Raw genomic sequence first — 10,496 nt, 5'->3', positions numbered from 1 at the left:
TACTTTTTAATTTCTTGATTTCTAGACAACATAACTATACAGTATATATCATGTTAAGTATTGTTAGTGATCTAAACACAAAAAGTATGTGAAAAGATTGTGCAGGTTGTATGAAAATACTATTCTATTCATTTTTGCATAAAGGACTTGAATATTTGAGGATTCTGGTATCTGTGAGGACTCCTGGCCCCAATTTCCCCAGGAAAACTAAAGGGCAGCTGCCTAAAGCCTTCATTAAATTTCATAACCAATTTTAGGTTAGATACGTTAATTATGAAATGCTGGTCAAATGTCAAAGGATGATTGACCAATGGTAATATCCAGTCAGAATGATGAGAGTACCCGGGTCTTCTTTTCACCCCTGGAAAGCTTCTTAGGCAGGTAGCAGCTGGGATGAACCTCTTTGCTACTTAGGGACTCAGCCTTTCTCACTTGGTCATTCCTGCCCCTGGAAGCTCCTACAGTCAGTCCTCACATTCCTGAGGTTTGCAGGCATGGTTTTCTCTTCTGAAAATGGCTTTTCTCTATAGAGCCAACCCAAACCCAATGGTGAATGTCACCAGATCCAGTGACCTCTCCAACGCCTTTATTGTCCTTCTGGCTCTCCAGTGGCTAGAATCACAATTGGGACCTGATAAGGGTTCAGGGTGTGTGTGTGCCCATGCTCAGACGTGAATGTTCAAGTGAAGGCCAGATGGCGATGTCATGCGAGTGCTTCACTATCCTACAGGAGACAGGATCCCTCACTGAATGAAGCATGCACCCAAACCACAGGGATCTATCCATCTCCATGCCCCGCCCCTGCACCCACCTCTGGGGTTACAAAAGCACACTGCTCTGCCAACCTTTTTAGATGAGTGCTAGGGAGCTCGACTCAGTCTGCAGCTTGTGCAGAAAGCCCGGTCCTTGAGCTCCCACACAACCCTCATGATTTATAGCATGAACAACTGCTGAGATTTTGCAGGTCTCTGATCCCTGAGTTCTTCCCAGTGCTCACTGCTGTGACGGAGCCTGTTCCCACTTACCCTTAGCTGTGGTCAACATCTCATTGCTTCCTGCACTGCACCTCCCACATATCTCTTACCAGCGAAACCCAGAGCAATCTGTTAATAATGGATTTCTAGGTCAAGCCTCCAATAATTAGGATATTGTTAAGAAGAGGTTAATTGTGGAGTCCTAGCCAACGACTGATCTCTGTAATAGGCCACCATACTCTTCATGTTTTCCTTCCGTTCTCTCTCTCCTCTCAAAGTGTAGATAGATCCCACATTCAGAATGCTGTCTTAGAAAACACTAACCCGCTGGGTTCTCTCTCTGTTTTTACAGATGCCAGATGATTCCTACCTTAGGGATATAAAATGAAAATGGGAGATACCAGTTGTGAATCCACCACTCTGTGTGGTAGTTCAATAGAAAATGGTCCCCATAGGTTCAAAGGGAGTGGCACTACTAGAAGGTGTGGCTTTGTGGGAGGAGGTCTCAGAAACTCAAGGCCATTCACTTCCTGTGGCCAGCTGATCCAGATGTAGAAATCTGAGCTCCCCCTCCACCACATCTACCTGCACACGTTTCCTGCCATGATGACACTGGACTGAACCTCTGAAACTGTAAGCCAGCCCCAGTTAAATGTTTTCCTTTGTAAAAGTTGCTGGGGTCATGGTGTCTCTTCACAGCAATAGAAACCCTATAGAGCAATAGAGACACCATGACCACACCATTTTTCTTAATATTATTTTATAACTTGGAGAACCCAAAATATTCTGTAGAAAATCTCTGCTCCAGATGTGTAACACTAATGGCCCCAATGTCTCAAGCCTTGGCAAGCTCATCTTGCTTTCATGTGTTAGGCCTGCCCCACTCATTCCCTGTGAGTTGCTGTACCAAAGCAGCACACTGATCTAAGGCCCATTGGCAGCTCCTCTGTATTAAGCAACAGTAAATTCACCCCACAGAGTCAGGAAGGGAGCTTTTTGATGGCTGCTGTCAATTTTATTGCTTTATCTGGTTACTAGGATAGGATCTGTAGACATCGTGTGTTTATTGGTTTTATGTATTGCATGTTGTTGCTGCTCTGACAAGCTATGCCTATAAAAATGTGTTATTATTGCATGATATAGCCCAGTGAGCTGACCCTGCATTTCAAAGTGTACTGAAGCAAATAGCACTGAAGTCCATAAAAGCTGACTGGCCTCCATCACAAAGGACTCTCTGCATGAGCTGCAGCTCCTATAATCCAGGAAAGAATTATACCCTTCTCCGTAGCAGCAGCCATTGCTTTTAACGGAGCGCAGCACACTCTCAAACACAGGCATTATTGGAAACATTCTGAGACGGGATGCTTTGTATTGCTCTGGTTTGTCCAGCTCTTGGAGAAGACGCAAGTGTGATTTTGAAGTTTACAAAAGTATGAAATAACCGGCTTGCTGGTATAATATTAGTAGAGCAGGCGAGTGGAGTTACCGACAGTGTTTTCCTTCTTTTCTGATGCAGAAGCAGCACTTGAATTACAGCAACAGAAAGTGGTTATCTCTAAGCTGGGAGGCAGCTGCTGGGCATGTTAAGAGTGTGACTGTCTAGCACAGTAGGAGTTAGCTTGTGGCACAGAGCAAAAAACTAGCCCATGACAGCTCCCAAACCTAGTTGAACACCAGAGCCACCTGGAGAACTCCTGACAAAACAGAAGTCTTCAACCTACCTTTGGATATTGGCCCCATCTCACCACCAAATAATTTTACATAAAATCATTTCTAATCTTAATTTTAGCAACCAATATCAAAAGCATGGTAGGTTCCATGATTCAAAGAAGCTAGAGACTTCATACCCCAGAAGAGGAAGTTTCTTTCCAAAGACTAGACAGATGTGATTGGCACTTCTAAGGTGCAACAACCTGCTGGGTAACTTGACAGCCTCTCTTGCCATCACATCAGGGCTGCGAGACACTGACCCTGAGGCGATGTTGTCTCTCACATCTTTGCTACCCAATCCTGCCACTTGCTAACAGCTTAAAAGTGAAATATTGAATTGAATATTATAGAACTTGGAAAGAATCTATGGGTTGTGCTGAAGGTCTATTGTTGCTCACAAAAGATTAAGCAGGGAGGCTCATTGGGAATCCTCTGCCCTTTCTGTTTAATGTTCTCTGAGCACCTGGCAGAGGAAAGCAGAGGGTAAAGCAGCCTTCAGAGCATCCACACATTCATTTCTTCATCTTCCTTCATTTGGCCCATAAGCTGTTATCTTCATGCCATCTTCTGCCCCTTTCTCCATCTCTCTGCTGTTGATAGGGTCTCTTACTATGTGTTCTAGACTGGCCTCAAATCATTATCCTTCTGCCCACCTCCTGATTTCAGAAATCAGCACATCCAGTTTGGTCCATGAGCTCTCTAAATAGCTTGGGTCTCCCTTTATCGTTTATACAGCTTTATCGTCTCTTAGAAACAACCTAAATGAATAATGTAACCATAGTGATAGATAAAGGATGAAGTAAATTAGGGAATGTCCTGAATAAATGAGGAGATATTCCATGTTCTTAGAAGGAAGAACTTAATTCTGTAAGAATGTGTCAGTTCAGATAGAAATCAGAGAAATACATATCAAAGTGAGATAAATGTTAATATCAGACTGACAAAAGAATTTAAAAGGGGCTGGAGAAAGGGCTTGGGTGTTAAGAGTCCTTGCAGCTCTATCATGAAGACTGGAGTCTAGATCCCAGCACCTACATCAGGTGGCCCACAAGTACCTATAACTCCAGTTCCCAGGGATCTGATGTATGTCCAGCCGTTTGCAGGTACTTGCACACAAAGATTCGCATATTCTCTCTCTCTCTCTCTCTCTCTCTCTCTCTCTCTCTCTCTCTCTCTCTCTCACACACACACACACACACACACACACAGACACACAGACACACACATAAATAAAAATAAAATGAAACTTGTTTTGATAACAGAAAAAGGCTAGAATAGCAAGGGGGCAGGTGTAGGCTTATAGGCACAGGCACTGTATGCCGTACTTGTAGGGTTATCAGACTGGGTCAATCCTAGAACTATATAACAGTAACCAGTCAAGTTAAATTACATGGACTGAAACTTCTTCTCTGGGGTTACATCCCCCCCAAAGCTTCATGTATCTGCAAAGACTTCCCTCCCAGCATTAGTTATGGAGGGAGAGATTCATAGCAATTTAAGAATGCATCACTAGGAAAGTATATAAGTTAAATAGGAAGGTGGGCATCCCATAGAGGACATTGGACAGTAGTTACAGGTTAGACACAGCCATAGAGGAATTTTATTGTAAATACCTTTAGACAAATTAAGTTTATTTGAGCAAAGAAGGATAAGCCATAAAGGACAGTGACATACAGAAAGAGCTTGTTCTATCGCTCCTGTCCTTGCCTTATTTAGGTAAGGTATCATGAAAAATTTGCTTCTTGTGAACATAACAGCTTGTTATTGGCTGGCAATCAGCTGATCTGACAACAGCCTGGTTACCATACATGGATGTGTTCTTGGGTAGGCTGTAAACTTAGGCTGCAGTCTTCCAGTGGCAGATTACACAGGGAGTAGAGAGAGCCCTGAGTGAGGGTGTGCTGTGGATATGGGCCCAGCTGTGCCAAGGACCCAGAGCCTCAGACGAATGGAGGAATGCCAAAGTCTCCCCATCCTCACGCACAGCATGAGGTTCAACCTTCCTCCAGTCCATGTGAGATGCTGATGGTGTGTGTGTGTGCAAAATGTCCACCGTAGCTTTTTCCTCCTGTATGTTTACTGCCTGAAGACTGTTCACCTCACAGAAAATGGCCCTCCTCCTTACTCTCTTTCCCTCCCTCCTTCCCTCTTTCCCCTTTCTCCCACTCTCCCCTCTCTCTCACCCACACAGTATGGCATACATGACATGAACTGTGTACTGCCGTAAATATCTGCAGGATGTAGTTATGTTTTAATGTCCTTGCAGAAGAGTGGGTTGCTAAAGAGCACAGCCACTGTTACTTCATTGTCTCGGAACGCTCTGCTGCTCTGATCTGTGGGTCAGGGTCTAGCAAGAGAGAGAGGGTGGTGATAAAGGGGAAGAGACGAGAAGAACGGAGACAAGACAGAGATTCTGATCAAGTCTCGTTTATTGTCTCCTCTCATTGAAGGGAAGTCCGGGGTATTTATACGCTTTTGCCACGTGCCTTGCAGGTGTGGATATCACGTGCACCTTACAGGCGTGTAAGGCGTGGATAGCACGTGCACCTTGCGCCTTGCAGGCGTGGATACCACGTGCGCCTAGCAGCTGTGAGCACTAAACAGCAAAACAAGATATGTGGGATAAACAAGATGTTTATCAGAGTGTGCTCAGCTGTTGTAGGCTGTTGAAAAACAAGTCTCTTGTCAGGGTGTATGGCTCTCGAGATGGCTGCAAAGCTGATAGCTGCTAAATGTCGGCTCCCAACACTTCATGATTCAGCAAAACTGACTGCGTTTTCTCAATTTTGTGACAAAGTGCATGATGAAAGTAACTTAAGGAAGGATTGTTCCAACTCATGGTTTGGGAGACTAAAGTCCATTTTAGTAAAGGGAGGCATAGCAGGGCTGCTAGTTATGATGAGGACTAGTGTAGTCACAGGAAGGAAGCAGAGGAAGAGGAACATAGGGACCTGGGGGCTTACTCTTTCTCCTGCCTTTTCATAAGTCTGGGATTTGAGTCCTTGGGTCTCACATTCATGTTGAGATTTTGTCAATTCAGCTTCTCCAGAAATCCATATATAAGAACATAAAAAGAGCTGACTGGATTTTCCTAAGACTTCTGTCTCTGCAAGTGAAAAAAAAAGAAGAAGAAGAAGAAGAAGAAGAAGAAGAAAAAGAAAAAAAGAAGAGTCCTGGATTGTGAGAACAGCACATACTGGAAAAGGGCACTAATTTTTCAAATAGTTATTAATTCTTTGAGAATTTTATACAGCATATTAGGTCACATTCACTCTCTATTCCACCTCCTAACTCCTCAAGGATCCACCCCACCTCCTGATCCATCTCTGTGCCCCCTTTCTTTTCTTTTTAAATAAACCATAAAGCACAGTTGGTGGTATCACCATATCATATAATCCTGTATATCATATACTCCTGGGGGTGGGGATATCCTGTGGAGCATGATGGCTTATCAGGGGTTTTGAAGACCCTTGTAAGATGCCACCCTTGAAGAAGGCTGAGTGTGTCTCTCCCAGAAGCCCTCAACTGTCAATAGCTTCTCTGTTAGGAGGGGCACTAGCTGAAAGATACTATCTTTATTAATGTTTGTGTTTTCAAATGCAATGATTGCACCCAACCTCCATGGGGTCACTCTATTGTTTTCCTAGTAAAGACCATAGCTGTTGCCAAGGATCACTGCTGGAATGAGGAAGGGCGTGTATCGCAGTGGGGGGCCATGCACAGGAGGCCCCGCAGTCCAACAGGAGTGGGTATAACTCCAGCTTGGGAGAATTACTTTAGCGTGACACCATTTAATGAAATACATGTATTCCAAAGTGACAGAGCACCTTGGCAAACATTTTTATTTAGGAAGGTTGGTGCTTAAGGATATGGTAAAGTGCCGTTGATACATGCGTTCGTGCAGCAGGTCCTCCAAACATCTTCATCCTTCACCTCCCTGCTACAGACATCCATCTCCAGGCAAAGCTTCATGAAACAGGGGATGGATATTTCTAAGAGACCTTGGTTTCGCCGTATTAATAGAAATTTTATAGAGCTGCGTAGGATACTAATTTGTACCATGGCCAACAGGTTTTTCCTCTTTCCACATCCACGTATGCCAGACCAGCATGTCATTAACTAAATAGAGAACTGGGCTTTTGAAACAGCAAGAGGCTTCCAGGACCCAACAGGAATGACATTTAGCCAAAATACCCAACAAAGGGGAGATAGAACCCGTAGAGACCTTGTCTAGAGGTTACGCACAGCCCCTAGTTGAGGGATGGGGCCACGCATCCATCTCAAAAATATTAACTCAGAATTGCTCCTGTCTAAAGGAGGGACAAAGAGTCAAGCAAAGACGGAAGGAAAGGCCATCCAGAGACTGCACCTAAGGATTCATCCCATCTGCAGACACCAAACCCAGTCACTATTGCTGATGCCAAGAAGTGCTTGCTAACATGAGCCTGGTATAACTGTCCCCTGAGAGGCTCCGCCAGAACCTGACCAATACAGATGCAGATGCTCACAACCAATCATTACACCGAGCAGGGGGACCCCAATGGAGGAGTTAGGGGAAGGACTGAAGGAGCTGAAGGGGTTTGCAACCCTGTAGGAAGAACAACAATATTGACCAACCAGACACCACCTCCCCTCAGAGCTCCCAGGGACTAAATCACCAACACATGGGGGGCACCCATGGCTCCAGCTGCATATGTAGCAGAGGATGGCCTTATCTGGCATCAATGGAAGGGGGGGTCCTTGGTCCCATGGAGGCTTAATTACCCAGGGTAGGGAATGCTAGGGTGGTGAGGTGGCAGTGGGGGGGGTAGGGGAACTCCCTCGTAGAAGCAGTGGGAGAGGGATGGAAGGGTTTGTGGAGGGGAAACCAGGAAGGGGGACAACATTTGAAATGGAAATAAATAAAATATCCAATAAAAAAAAAAAAGAAAAGAAACAGATTTTGTCTCTTCCTTTGTGTAGGACTCACCTATAAATTAATACTGTGATGTTAAGTAAAACTTTGCAAGGAGCAAGGATTTGTGCTGAGACCCCACCAATGGGTCTAAACACCCCACACAGTTTGATCACAGTCGATGAACTTAGGCTGGCTTCACAAGGCTTTGTAGCCAGATAATTAGGCCACAAACAACTAACTGCTTAGGCTATAACCAGCTGACTGGCTGGTTGACTAGGCTGTAGCATATTAGAATTTTAATCCCTTGCTCCTGTTTTTCCTATTGATGCTCTCTGATTGTGTTGCTGGGGCCACTCCAGGATTGTTCTGGGAGCTGCCCAATGAGTGTGTTATATTCACATTCATCTATGTGTGATTGGTTCAAGGACCTTTTAACACTCTTGAGGAAGTCAGTGGCTTTAAAGTAGAATCCACAGACCCCAGAAGTGCAGGGTCTTCATGCTTGAGCCTGACAGATGTCCCATGGCCAGAGTCCTTGCTCTCTATCTGGGAGTCAAAAATATGTTACCTCTTGGCTGTTGAAGCTCCATGGATTTGTGTGTTGTGTTATCTGAACCTGGTTGAGCAAACTTAAAAAAAAAATCAAAACTGGGGTTGTAAGTCATAACTAAAAACCAGACCGAGTCTTCTTGAAAAGGTCCCCAAATAGATACTGAACTGGATTCAGCTGGAACAGGAACAGGCTCTGTGGAGAATGCTCAAGATTTGCTAAGACAAGGAAACCGAACTGAGTCTCCTAGGTAAGTAGAATTGCTAGGTTGTGGAATTATCCTAGGCTGATTGATGCTGTGAGAGAGGACGTGAACTTATGGGTGAGTACTAACTGTCAGTTTGTGCTACGGCAAGACAATACGACTGCTGGGAAGTTTATGGTAGCTAGGTCTGGGGTCTGGAACTCTGGGTAATCTTATAGCCTGAAAACTTTCACTATGTGTTTGTTGTTGTTGCTGTTGTGTTAGTTTGCTTGGTTTTTACTTGTGTAGATTGTGTTCTACTATTTCCTATGTTTTACCTTGCTTTCTAGAAATATCTTAAAGACATAGAAGCTACAACAAGGAAGTTGAAATGTAGGTTGAAATGCGTATTTGTAAGGCAATTTAGACCAGGGTCAAAGACATCACAGAACTAAAAGGATTGTGTGGCTACTATGGTTGGGGATGGAAACCAGGTCCTCCTTTGGGCTAAATAAGAGTTCCACCACTGAGGCACACCCTTCTAACCCTTAGGTTCATTTTCAGCTGCATATAAAACCTTTTAAATGGCCAAATAAAGAGAGCTGTTTGTAGAGTTACACCCTCCGTTCAGTAGTATCTCCTTCAGGCAGCTTTATGATATAAGACGTCTTAGGGCAGCAAGAACCATGCTTTCCGGCCCTTCCTGCTAACAGGATCTGCATCGACCACAGTGGTAGCACAGACTGGTTTGCAAAGCTGCCAGTGTTTAGTTATCCTTTTAGGCCTATCTTCACCAAAGGAAAGATGTCTCTATAAAGAGCATTTCTATTCATAAAGTTCACCCTCTCCGCGGCTAGGAGAGGAAAGACTACATTTCTGGACGCTTTCCCAACCAGAGAACTAAGATGTATCCCAGAGTACCTTTGACCAAGTATACTAAGTGTGTGTGTTCATCTCAACAGATGTTGATCTGTGGGCCTGAAATTTGGTTCCAGCCACCAGCCTTAGGGCAATAAGGAGGGAGATCAGTCCGGAAAAGGGGAAGGATGATTCAACACAAACCCTAGCAAAAACGAGTAAAATGGAAGAGGGCAAAGAAAATATACACAGAAAGAGGTAGACTTTTAAAATGACGAAAGAGCCCTTAGATCCTGGGATTGTCTTGACAAGTTCTGTCAACATATTGACATTCTCTGTCATGGGATACGCTAATCTTCAAAGGACTGTAAGAAGGCCCTTTGGAGTGGTGATTCTCAACCTGTGGGTCGAGACCCTTTTAGGAGCCAAATGACCTGTTTACAAGAGTCATATATCATATATCCTGCATATTAGATATTTATATTAAAATTCGTAATAGTAGCAAAATTACAGTTATGAAGAAGCAAGGAAATAATTTTATGGTTGGGGGTCACCACAGCATGAGGAACTGTATTGAAGGGTTGAAGCATTAGGAAGGCTGAGAGTGCAATGGAGGCTCTGTCTTTAACTGCAGAAGAACTTAGAAACCCTTTTGCTTTGGTGCTCAGATGGCTGCAGATAGAAATTTATGGATTGAATTTTTCCTAGTTTCTAGAATCCTCTTGAAGTCTTAAGAGTCTAGCTGTAGCAAATTATATGTTGGAAATTTATGAACTGTCAGATTACTTTTTTCAGATATTAAATACTAAAACAGGCTTTTTATTAATTCTGATTTGATTGTGTGTTTGTGGAGAGAGTCTGGCAGGATAAATTACAGCCTGACTTCAGGACATGTTCTAATTATTGTTGACTGGAATAGAATAATAGAATAATAGAAAATGTTTTGAAGAGAAGACATCTATTTACTTTTCTCATTGGAAAAAATATGTAACATGTTTGACTAGCTGGAAAATACTGAATAATGGAACCTATTCATTTATCAGGTACCTGGCTGCCCATGTAACACATTCTGCTAGCACTAGGAAAAGATGATAAATGGAATAAGTACAGTTCCTCTGTCATGGAGTGTTATAGAAGAAATGTGTTTTATATACACTGTAAGCAATAGAATATGGAAAATTAGTAATTGGTTCTGAGAGGAAAGAGGGTTGTCCATTCACAGTCCTGTGTTAGTATCTGCAAACTGATGAATCAATGAACTAAATTCACAAATTTCTTTCTTCTGCCCCTTATTTAATAGGCATTGTGCTGGTCTCCATTTAG

Source organism: Arvicanthis niloticus, chromosome 19, assembly GCF_011762505.2.
Source record: "Arvicanthis niloticus isolate mArvNil1 chromosome 19, mArvNil1.pat.X, whole genome shotgun sequence".
Classification (NCBI taxonomy): Eukaryota; Metazoa; Chordata; class Mammalia; order Rodentia; family Muridae; genus Arvicanthis; species Arvicanthis niloticus.
This window is presented reverse-complemented; position numbering follows the sequence as displayed.